The sequence below is a fragment of the Odocoileus virginianus genome, chromosome 20, assembly GCF_023699985.2.
Source record: "Odocoileus virginianus isolate 20LAN1187 ecotype Illinois chromosome 20, Ovbor_1.2, whole genome shotgun sequence".
NCBI classification, from domain to species: domain Eukaryota; kingdom Metazoa; phylum Chordata; class Mammalia; order Artiodactyla; family Cervidae; genus Odocoileus; species Odocoileus virginianus.
In genome coordinates, this window is record NC_069693.1 from 5,465,934 (window position 1) to 5,476,798 (window position 10,865).

The 10,865-nt window shown below is 49.6% G+C and overlaps 1 protein-coding gene across 6 annotated transcripts in view; it reads right to left on the minus strand.

Moving 5' to 3' along the window:
- Positions 1-859, minus strand: part of MYH14 (myosin heavy chain 14) — a 76,478-nt gene extending 75,619 nt beyond the window's left edge. For 3 of the 6 annotated variants that reach the window (XM_070450456.1, XM_070450453.1, XM_070450454.1), the window contains exon 1: positions 777-859. The gene's annotated coding sequence lies outside the window, so the exon portion shown is untranslated. The remainder of the gene's footprint in view (positions 1-776) is intronic. The other 3 variants (XM_070450458.1, XM_070450457.1, XM_070450455.1) reach the window with 2 other exon arrangements.
- Between the last annotated feature and the right edge of the window lie 10,006 nt (positions 860-10,865).

A 10,865-nucleotide genomic window follows, 5' to 3' on the forward strand; every position in this document is an offset into this window, starting at 1 on the left:
GGTGGAACCCGTAGTAGGTCCTCAAAGATGTCAATTTCCTCTTCCCAGGTGGTAACTCTCAACCTCCTTCCCCATCTACTTCTTAGGAACTACAGCCTTCCTTAGCGGACTAGTGTTGGATTAAAAAGGTTAAGGAACCCAGCACACAGTAGGTCTTCAAAGTGTTGTTCTCAGCCCTGTCGGCCTGCAGTCACCACCTCTGTGCAGCCTGTTATTCTTTCCCTGTTAAATGGGTGCAATACAACCCATCTCGAGTTAATATAATCTAAAGTTAATTATTTAGTTATAAAAGTAAAAGTGCCCAAGTACATCGCGGGGCTCAAAGATGTCTTTCCCCACCCCTCAGCTCTGCAAGTCACGATGATCCCTGTCTCCGGTCCGCGATTTTTACACGTGAAGACAGAGACACAGTCATCGAGGGCGGGGGATTGAAGGCAATGACTCAGTATTAAAGCGTCCAATGTCCCAAAGCGAGCCTCAGTTTCCCCATCTGCGAAACAGGCCTGGGGCCTGGGCCTCCAGCGAGGACCCCGACTCGGCCTCTCCTAGAGGAGGAACTCGAGTTGTGGGGGCGAGTGGAGACGCCCCGCCCCACCCCGTCCCCTGGCCCCCCGCTGCCGTCCGACTGAGCGCAAGGTGAGTGTCCACGTCACCGCCCCTCCCCCGCAGCTCGCGTCGGCCTCCGGAGCCCCGACCGCAACCCCGGAGCTCCAGCCTCCCGGGACCCAGTTCCACTCCCCGCCGCCTCAAGCGGGCAGCGGGCCCCGGGCACTCACCGGCTTCCAGGGCCGTCCCGAGGCTTCGGCCTGGGGAGAAGGAGGGGCGGGCCAGCCAAGAAAGCCCCGCCCACACAAGCGCAACAGGGGCCAATCGGCGCCCGCTGCGACAAACTATGGACTCGCCCACAGGGTGCGCACCCGCCAATCAAGAGGAGCGGCTGGCGGGCGGGGCCAATCAGAAGTTGCCGGAGTGTGCCAGCCGTGGGAAAAGAACGGCTCCGGAGCGTGGAGCTAGGCGGCACGGTCGCAGGCAAGACCCGAAGCCTGACAGGCAGGGGGTCTGACCAATGGCGAGGCACAAGGGGCGGCCAGGGGCGGGAAGCCCAAAGGACCCGGGTGAATGAGCCGCTTTGTGCACCAGACATGAATGACGGCCTTTGTAAGGGTCGGCGTGTGGGGGGGGCGGCCGGAGGCCGGAATGCCTGGGTCCCCCGGGAGCCGGCAGGCATGAGAGAAGGGCGAGAGAATTCACTTTTGTCAAACGCCGACCGCGTACCACCAGGCACTCTCCAGGTTCTCACCCACCCAGAGGTGTGGGCATTACTGTTAGTAATAATAATAATGATCATTTATTGAGTGCCTGATGTATGCCAGGAGCTGTGCTAAGCGCTTTACCTGCATGATCTCATTTAATCCTTACAACTACCCCCTTGGAATTAGTGCTGTTAAGATCTTCATCTTCCAGATGAGGTAAACCGAAGCTTAGAAAGAAGATGTCTAATTGCTGGAAGTTATAGAGCTGGCAAGTGGCAGACCAAGGACTCAGATCCTGCCAAATCTGACGCCAGAACTTGCGCTCTTAACCACCAGGCTACACCCAGATGTTGGTTAATGCTTCCCAAGTGATAGATGGGGAAACAGGCTCGGGAGAGAGGTAGGCACCTTCCCAAGGCCACAAAGTGAAAGCTCCTCTGAACCCTGAGGTGGTGCCCACGTCTGGAGCTAGCATGTTGCTGGTGAGCCGTGTACCACTGGTCTCTGAGCTGTGTCCCGATTTTACAGGTGTACACTGAGACTTCAGGAGGGGTGAGCAGCTAGGCTTGAGGAGAGGGAAGGGAGGGTGGACTACACAGCACTCAAGTCCCAGCCAGCCTGCCAAGCTGTCTCCACTGCTCAACAGCTGTGGGAGCTTGAGCCCATTGCTGGCCTTTTTTTGAGGTTCTGTTTATTTTCTATGTCTGTCAAGTGGAGAGGATGATCTCTCTGCCCCCACCTTCACCATCCCCTCCCCCCACAGCCTATTGCCAATGGGATCCTGTCAACCTTTGTCCAGACTGCACCCCTCCTCTGCTCAGAACCTTTCATGGCTCCTTGTCAGAGTAAAAGTCAAAGTCCTCACTGTGGCCCACAAGACCCTGCATGATGTGGTCCCAGGGGGCCCTGTGTGAGAGCAACTCCCCTTCATTCAGCTCCAGGGATACAGGCTTTCCAGCTGTTCCTCAACTCCTCAAACACTCCCCAGGCATGGTTCTGCCTCAGGGCCTTTGCACTGGCACTTTCTTCCCACAGATCTTGCATGGCTGCCCCACCTCACATCATCAGGTCAGATCCAATGTCACCTCCTCCAGAAAAGTGTGATAGTCACTCAGTCGTGTCCGACTCTTTGTGACCCCATGGACTGTAACCCACCAGGTTCCTCTGTCTATGGGATTCTCCAAGCAAGAGTACTGGAGTGGGTTGCCATTCCTTTCTTCAAGTGATCTTCCCGACCCAGGGATGGAACCCGGGTCTCCTGCATTGCAGGAGAATTCTTTACCATCTGAGCCACCAGGGAAGCATCACCTCCCCCAGAAGGCCTTTTCCAACCATCCTGTAGAAAACATTTCACTTTCTTCCTTTGACTTCCTTGGATTTTTTCCCTCATAGCACTAGAAGAGATGTTTGTTTACCTTTTTATCTTCTATCTCCCCACTAGAACGTGAGTCCCACGAGGGCGAGGATCTTTCTTTTGCTCTGAGCTGGATTCTCAGGCCCTGGCACACAGGAGGAACTCTGTAAGTGTTTGTTGAACCAACAGTAACAAGTCCTTGTGTGAATTAAATGAGTTAATATGTGCAAAGAGCTGTCCTAGCATGGAGGAAAGATTAAATAAATTATTATTACTATCATTATTTATTGCTCTACAGTCTTCTGATAGCATGCAGGAGAGAACCAAGAGACAAAGAGAAAGAACAAGGGAAAGAAGCCGGAGAAAGGGGAAAGTTGACAGGTAAGAGATGGGGCATGAAGAAACAGAAAGAAAGAGCTGGTGCAGGGATAAGGGCAGACACCGGTGACAGCATTCAACTCCCAACACCTACACTCAGCCAGAGCAAAGGTGAGTCCTTATAGGCAAGAAGCTTTGAGATTGCCATGGTCACTGCCCATTTCTTTGCAGATGGACAAACGGTTCCATGGAGGGGAGGACCTTTCCAAGGACATCCTCAGTGATTATACAGTTCACATGTACGAAGGCTAACTGTGTGCTGGGAGCATGACCATCATCATGTTGATGCCTCCTCGTGCCAGTCCTGTGAGCTGGCACTGTCATTATCTCCACTTTCAGGCCTGCAACGTGCCCAGGGTCTCCTGTCTGCTCTTGAAGGTAGATCTGGTCTCAGACTGTGGTAGGTCAGACCCCTGAGCCTGTGCTCTTAGCCAAGACTCCCAGACAGAGAGGGGAGCACCTGTTACCCTAGCCAGCGTGTCCACCGTGGAGTCCTCTTGCCATAAGGCTAACGGGAGCTGCTGTCTATTGCATGCTGACTGTGCGCTGGACATTGTGGCCTTCGTGTGCATCTAACTCATTGGATTCTCTCAACAATCCTATGAGATTGATACTTTCATTATCTGCATTTGATTAATAGAAAACTGAGGCGCAAATAGGTGATAATCCCATGTGCCCCAGAGAAGAGTGTGGACTGGGACACAACAGAAATTCAAGTGGGAATGAAACCTCTGGCGTGTACATTCTAACCATTTTCTACCTGGTAACTGGTGATGTCATCATTCCCACCCAGGGTCTAAACTGGAGATGTCATTCTTTCAGCTCAATCTATAGGATAATTGATGACATCACTAAATGATAATAGAATGCCTGTTGCTAAGTACTTTTAATAGTTGCTGATGTTTACTGAGTGCCGACTCTGCCGGGTGGGCTTCCCTGGTGACTTAGTGGTAAAGAATCTGCCTGCAATGTAGGAGATGCAAGTTTGATTCATGACTTGGGAAGATCTCCTGGAGAAGGAAATGGCAACCCACTCCGGTATTCTTGCCTGGGAAATCCCATGCACAGAGGAGCCCATGGAGAGAGGAGTCTGGTGGGCTATATATAGTTCATGGGGTCACAAAAGTATGGGACACAACTTAGCGACTAAACAACAACAATTGTGTCCCAGGCACAGTTCTAAGCTCTTTGTATGTATTAATCCCATGATCCTCCCAATAGCTCTAAGTGGTAGGTACTAGTCATACCCATTTTACAGTGAGGACACTGAGGGAAACCTACCCAAGACTACACAGTTAGAAAGCCTCTGGATCTGAGCCTCTGGATTTGAGCACAAGCAATCTGGCCCCAGCATCTGGGGTGTGGATACCTATGTGAGATCACCAGAATGTACACCAAGTCAGAAGGAGGCACCCTGCTCCCTCAGAGCCCTCCATCTGGCCTCCATCCAAGTCTGCCAGAGAGGGTCCTCAGAATAAAACTTCAAACTCATCCCCTTGACGGTCAAGTCATCCCCACCATGGATGATGGATGGATGCATCCCACCATGCATCCATCTCTTCACCCCCAGCACTGGGACTGTCTCCATTAAACTGTGAATTCCCAGCTCTCAGGGACTGGCTCTAATTTCTCTGTGGATCCTGAGGGTACAGGACAAACTGCAGTAAAGAAGGAACTCAGAAAGTGAGGATGGATATAATACTGTGATCAATGTGTGTAGAAGAAAAGGAAATAGGAGTGTGGGAGCTTTCTCAGTTCCCAGAGGGATTCATGCCAGCTGGCACAGCCCCATCATTCTTAACTCATAACTGCCTCATTATGTAGAATCTGAGTAATGGGCAGCGGAAGCACGGGAGAAAAAAAACCGGCTGGGACCTAAGTCATGTACAAAAACAAAACTTTGGAGTTGACAGGAGAGGAGACAGGAAAGTCAGGGAGTGGGGACTTCTCTATGGAAGAGGGTTTGGGGGATTTTTTTAAGTTTGAAATAGGGGGAGCAGTTTCCATGCCTGGCAGGGGTAAAAGAGCCCCAAGTCTTAACAAAGAAAAATAAAAGGATGAAGAGCATGAGAAGTTTCTCCGTGTGTCCTGACTATATTCCTGCCTGAGCAATTCCTCCGTGGCAGAGATGTGAATGGTTCCAGGATTTTATTTTTGGTCCCTGGGCTGTTGTTTTCCCGCATGTGACTGGAGCTGGCTCTGAGACAAGAGCAAGCTGGCAGCCTTGTGTGGGTCACAGATGAGAGACTGGCTCAGTTATGCGACAACAAATATTTACTGAGTGCCTACTATGTGCCAGGCCTTGTTCCAGGCCAGGGGTCAGCACAGTTTTTCTGTAAAAGGCCAAACAGTGAATATTTTCAGGCTTGAGAGCCAGATGGTCTCTGCTGTAACTACTCTATTTAGCAGGAGAGCAACCATAGATAATATGTGAACAAGTGGGTGTGGGTTTGTTTCAATAAAACTTTATTTATACAAATAGGAAACACAAGGATTTAGCCTGTGGGTCATAGTTTGCAGACCCTTGTTCCAGGAGCCAAGGAGATGGAAGGAACAAAGATGCAGTTCCAGCCCTTAGAGAGCTCACATCGATCTACTCCTACATGGCAGGCGGAGGGAATCCGTTCATACCTAAGTTAGATCTTGTCCCTCCTCTGCTCAGCGTCCACCCCTAGCGCCAGTCTCAAAGTTAAAGCAAGGTCCTACCCCACCTGGCCCGCTTTGCCCCCTCTCTACTCACATCTTCCTCCCTCTCCCCTTGATTACTTTGCTCCAGCCACGCTGGCCTGCTCAATGAATCTCCAACACATCAAGCTCAGCCCTGCCTTACGGCTTTCTCACACATCATTCTCTCTGTCCTGGAATGCAATTCCCTTAGAAAACCACTTGGCTCCCTCATCTTTCAGCCATTGCTCAGAGACCACTTTGTCCATGACGACTTATCTGAGCAACCTCTCCTCTGGATCACTAATACCTCTCACTTGTTCTGCATTTTCTTTGACCACAGCCCTCATGGGTGCAGGCTAAGTTGCTTCAGTCATGTCCGACTCTTTGTCACCCCATCAGGTTTCTCTGTCTATGGGATTCTCCAGGCAAGAATACTGGAGTGTGTTGCCATGCCCTCTTCCAGGGGATCTTCCTGATCCAGGGATCGAACCCACATCTCTTACATCTCCTGCATTGGCAGGCAGGTTCTTTACCACTAGTACCTCCTGGGAAGTCCACAGCAACTCATCATTCTCCAACCTGCCAGTAATTTACTTACTACACTTGTTGTCCAATGCCCCCCACTATAGTATCAGCTCTGCACAGGTGAGGATTTTTGTCTGTCTTCCCAGTGCCTACAACAGAGCCTGGCACTCAGTCGATCCTCAACAAATACTTGCCGAATGAATGCATGCGTTCTGGTGGTGGACACAGACACCAGATGAATGGACACATAATAAGAGAGCACAGTGACCAGTCGGGGTGCGTGCTACAAAGAAAAAGGAGTGGAGGGTAAAAGAGGGACGGTGTTGGGGAGTTCTTTAGAAAGAGAGTCAGGGAAGGCTCCCTGAGGAGGTGGCATTTAGAGTAAGAAGATCATATGACTTTGAATCTCTGAGGTGAGTGAAAGTCGCTCAGTCGTGTCCGACTCTTTGCAACACCATGGGCTATACAGTCCATGGAATTCTCCAGGCCAGAATACTGGAGTGGGTAGCCTCTCCCTTCTCCAGGGAATGTTCCCAACGCAGGGATCGAACCCAGGTCTCCCGCATTGCAGGTGGATTCTTTACCAGCTGAGCCACTAGGGAAACCCAAGAATACTGGAGTGGGCAGCCTATCCCTTCTCCATGGGATCGTCCCAACCCAGGAATCGAACCGGGGTCTCCTGCATTGACTTTGGATACTGATGAATAAATACATGAATGAGTGGATGTGTAACTGATGGAATAAGTGGATGAATGAGGACATAGATGACTGTTTGAACAGATGGATGGATGGATAGATGGATGGATGAATGAAGAGTATACACAATGAATAAGTGGGAAGATGGCTGGAGGAATCAATTAATGCATAAATGGAGGAAAAGCTGGACGAATGGATGGACGGATGGATAAATGATCTTTCATGCCTCCATACCTTTGCACGTGCTGTGCCTCCTACTCATTACGCCCCTCTATCTATTCAGGAAACTCTAGGTCAATTTCTCAAGGCCTGCTCTGTGCTCAGAGTGTATAGAGAGCTTCCTGGTCTCACTCCATCCAATGCTCCCCCAGGAGTTTGCTCACTCTCCTGTTGATGCTCGGATCACACTGGATTGGAATAATCTGTCGGTGAATACCTTTACAGACAGGCATCCTCTACCTCATTTCCTTAGCCAGATGTACCCCCCAGTAGAATCTGGTGTATATTCTCCACAAATATTACTATGTAATATTATGAGTTTCCTGACCCATTGAAATGATAATATGATAAATATGTGTTGTTTTGAGTCACTAATTTTTTTTTCGTTATGCAGCAACAGGAAACTGGCTTGGGTGGTAGGTTCAGAGAGGTGAAGCAACTTGCCCCAGATCACACAGCTAGAAAGTGACAGAGCTGGAAATTGAACCCAGGCAGTCTGACTCCAGAGTCTATGCACTTAGCCACTCTGCCATGCTCCTTTTAAGCCTTGAACTTGCTGGAACGTTTTTGGCACCTCCAGCCTTTACAAATGTCCACAGCATTGTCCTCCTGTGCACTGTACCTGCCTAGAATATATCTGTTCCCATCACTGTCAGATCACTGTCAGTTCCTGCTCCCACTCTGGGCTCCCATAGCCCTGCCCTTCCTCTAACATACTCTGACCTCCCTGGGTCCTGCCTGTTTGAGCCTGGCACTTCCTTGCCCTCCAGATGGGGGTCTCTGAAAGATGAGAAGTGGATCGAACTTAGCACCTTGTCCCTGTACTCCTCGACACGGGGCCAGGTTCCCTGGAGTCTGCAGGAAACCATGACTTCTTGGTGATCAGTTTGGCTCTTTGCCTGGCCTTTATCATCTTTGGAAGAGGGTGCTAATTATAGCTGCCCTTTATTGGGAGCTCATGTGTGCCAACACTAGTTTAAATATTTTATACACAGAAACTCATTCAGATCATACATCAGCTCTAGGAGGCAGGTGCTGTCACAGTCCCCTCTCACAGATGAAGAAATCTGTGGCTGGGAGATGTCACCCCAGGCCTCACAGCTAGGAAGTGACAGGGCGGGACTCCAATCTGGGAACCCGCTCCGCCAGCCGATGTCCTGTCCCCAAGTGAACCCCCAGAGGGGCCATCATGGTTACCTTGGGGTCTGCAGTCCCCAGCCTTCACTTGAGGACCTGACTCAAAAAGTGGGCTCCTGCACCCCACCCTAGAGGTGCCAGTTAAGTAGACCTGAGTGGGGCCCAGGCACCTGCATTTCTACAAGTTCCCAGGTGATCTCGTGGCACGTGATTCTTGGTCATACCTGGGTCAAAGCACCTGGCATCACCCTTGATTCCTATTTGCTCCTCACCTCCAACATCCAACTCACATATGTCAACCTGACCTTCAAAAGGTCTCCAGGATCTGATCCCTTGTTGCCCCATCCCAAGTGTGACCACTCCAGTCACATCCACCATGATCTCCTGCTTGGACCGTGGCAGTCACCTTCTTTCTGGTCCCCCTGCTTCTTCCTGTTGCTGCTGTCAGCCCATTACCCTAAGTCAGCTCACGTCCCTCTGCTCAAAGTCCTGCTGTGGTTCCCATCTCACTCAGAATAAAAGCAAAGTCCTCACCGGGGCTCAAGCCCTTCAGGATCTGGCCCGCTGTGTCCCCTCTTCGACCTCACCCCCCACTCTCCCCCTCACCCACGCTGCTCCAGCCGTACCACCCTGCCCACCATTCCTTGAACACACCCATGCTCCCACCTCAGGGCCTTTGCATGGGCTGTTCCCTCTGCCTGGAAAGCTCTCTCCCAGATAGCAGCATGACTCCCTTCATTCACTCAGCTCTCTGCTTAAATGTCACTTTGGCAATGAGACCTTCTCTGAACACTGTGTTTACTATCACAACCAGCCCCCAGGCACACCAACCCCCTTCACTTGTTCTCCTGTTTTCCTGTAGCACTTTGAACTGTCCATCATATTATGTCATTAACTTATTTACCATGTTTGGTACTTCCTGTCTGTCTCTATTTGGTCACAGGATATTCAGCCATATAGAGGATGGGGACTGTGCTTTATTCAAAACTCTGTCCCAGCACATAGAACAGTTCCTTCGACCTACTCAGCACTCCATAAATAGCTATGGCATGAAAGAAATAAATCCTTTAAGAAATTCTGCTTGGCCTTCCCTGGCAGTACAACGGATAAGAATCCACTTGCCAGTTCGGGAGACACAGGTTCACTCCCTGGTCCGGGAAGATTCTGCAAATACTGAGCCAGCGCTTTAGAGCCCAAGAGCCACAACTCCTGAGCTGACGTGCCGCAACTCCTGGAGCCTGCGTGCCCTCGAGCCTGTGGTCCTCAACAAGAGAAGCCACGGCAGTGAGAAGCCTGAGCACTGCAACGAAGCGTAGCCCCCGCCTGCCACAGCTCCAGACAACCAGCGCCCGGCAACCAAGACCCTGGCAACCAAAACCAAAATAAATAAATAAAAGAGAAATTCTGCTCAAGCCGGTGGGATGATGGGGAACTTTTAGTTCCCAGTCATTTTTACAGGCTGCTGACGTTTTGCAAGACTCCGACCATTGCCTTATCATCAGGGAGGGAGGAAAGGTCACCAGGCTACTTTTAAAACATTCCTTCCCTTTCAAATTCAAATTTTTCATTACACAAGGTGGAAAAAATTCAAATAAGAGGATAATGTTTCTCTCGACCAGCATCTTCCTTCTCACTTCCCCTTTTGTATGTACCCTTGATAATATTTTGGTGAGGAGCCTTCTAAAAACATGTGTTATTTATTTACATCAGGCGTCGACTACCTGTGTCTGTAAATAAAGTTTCATTGGCACATTGGTTTATGTATCATCTATGACTGCTTTCACACTACAAGGGCAGAGTTGAATTATGATAGAGATGGCGTGATATTCGAAGCTGAAAAGATTTACTCTTTGAGACTTTACAGAAAGATTTTGCCAACCTCTCCAGTACTCTTGCCTGGAAAATCCCATGGATGGAGGAGCCTGGTAGGCTGCGGTCCGTGGGGTCGCTAAGAGTCGGACACAAGTGAGCAACTTCACTTTCACTTTCACTTTAATGAATACATAGAAACAAGTATTTAAGGAAATATTCCCACTGATTTCTTATGTTCAGGCAATGGAATTATACTTGATATATTGAACCGTGACATATTTTTCTAGCTTATCAATATGTCTTGGAAGATTTTCTGCTCCTACATTTCACCTTAATCTTTTTTTGCACCTGCATAGTATTCCACAATCACAGTCTAATTCCTTTGACTTCTCTCCAGTTAGTGGAGCTTTCAGTGATTTTCCAAGTTTCATCCTTACAAAAGAAAACCCAGTGAACGCCCTTCTTCCTCCTTCCTTATGGACATATAGAGATACTGCTGGGTCAAAGAGTATAATGCAGTTAAGATTTTAATAGAAGTTGTCAAACTGACATCCATAGAAATACTAGTTTCCATTTTAGGAAAGAAAATGAAAAAGAAACCAATCTGGGTCAAGTATTTATTACCCGGCTGTTCTGTGAAAGTATCCACCCATAGGGGAGGGGCTCCCCTATAATTTCCTGACCCCTGGACACACTGTGGACTTTCCCAGTCCTTTGCACTGGCTGCTCCTTTCCCCACCCTTCTCTGCCTGGCTTGAAATGCTTCTAGGACCTCAAGATCCACCTTAGATGACTGGACAGAATTTTGTGACATCAACTAGGCA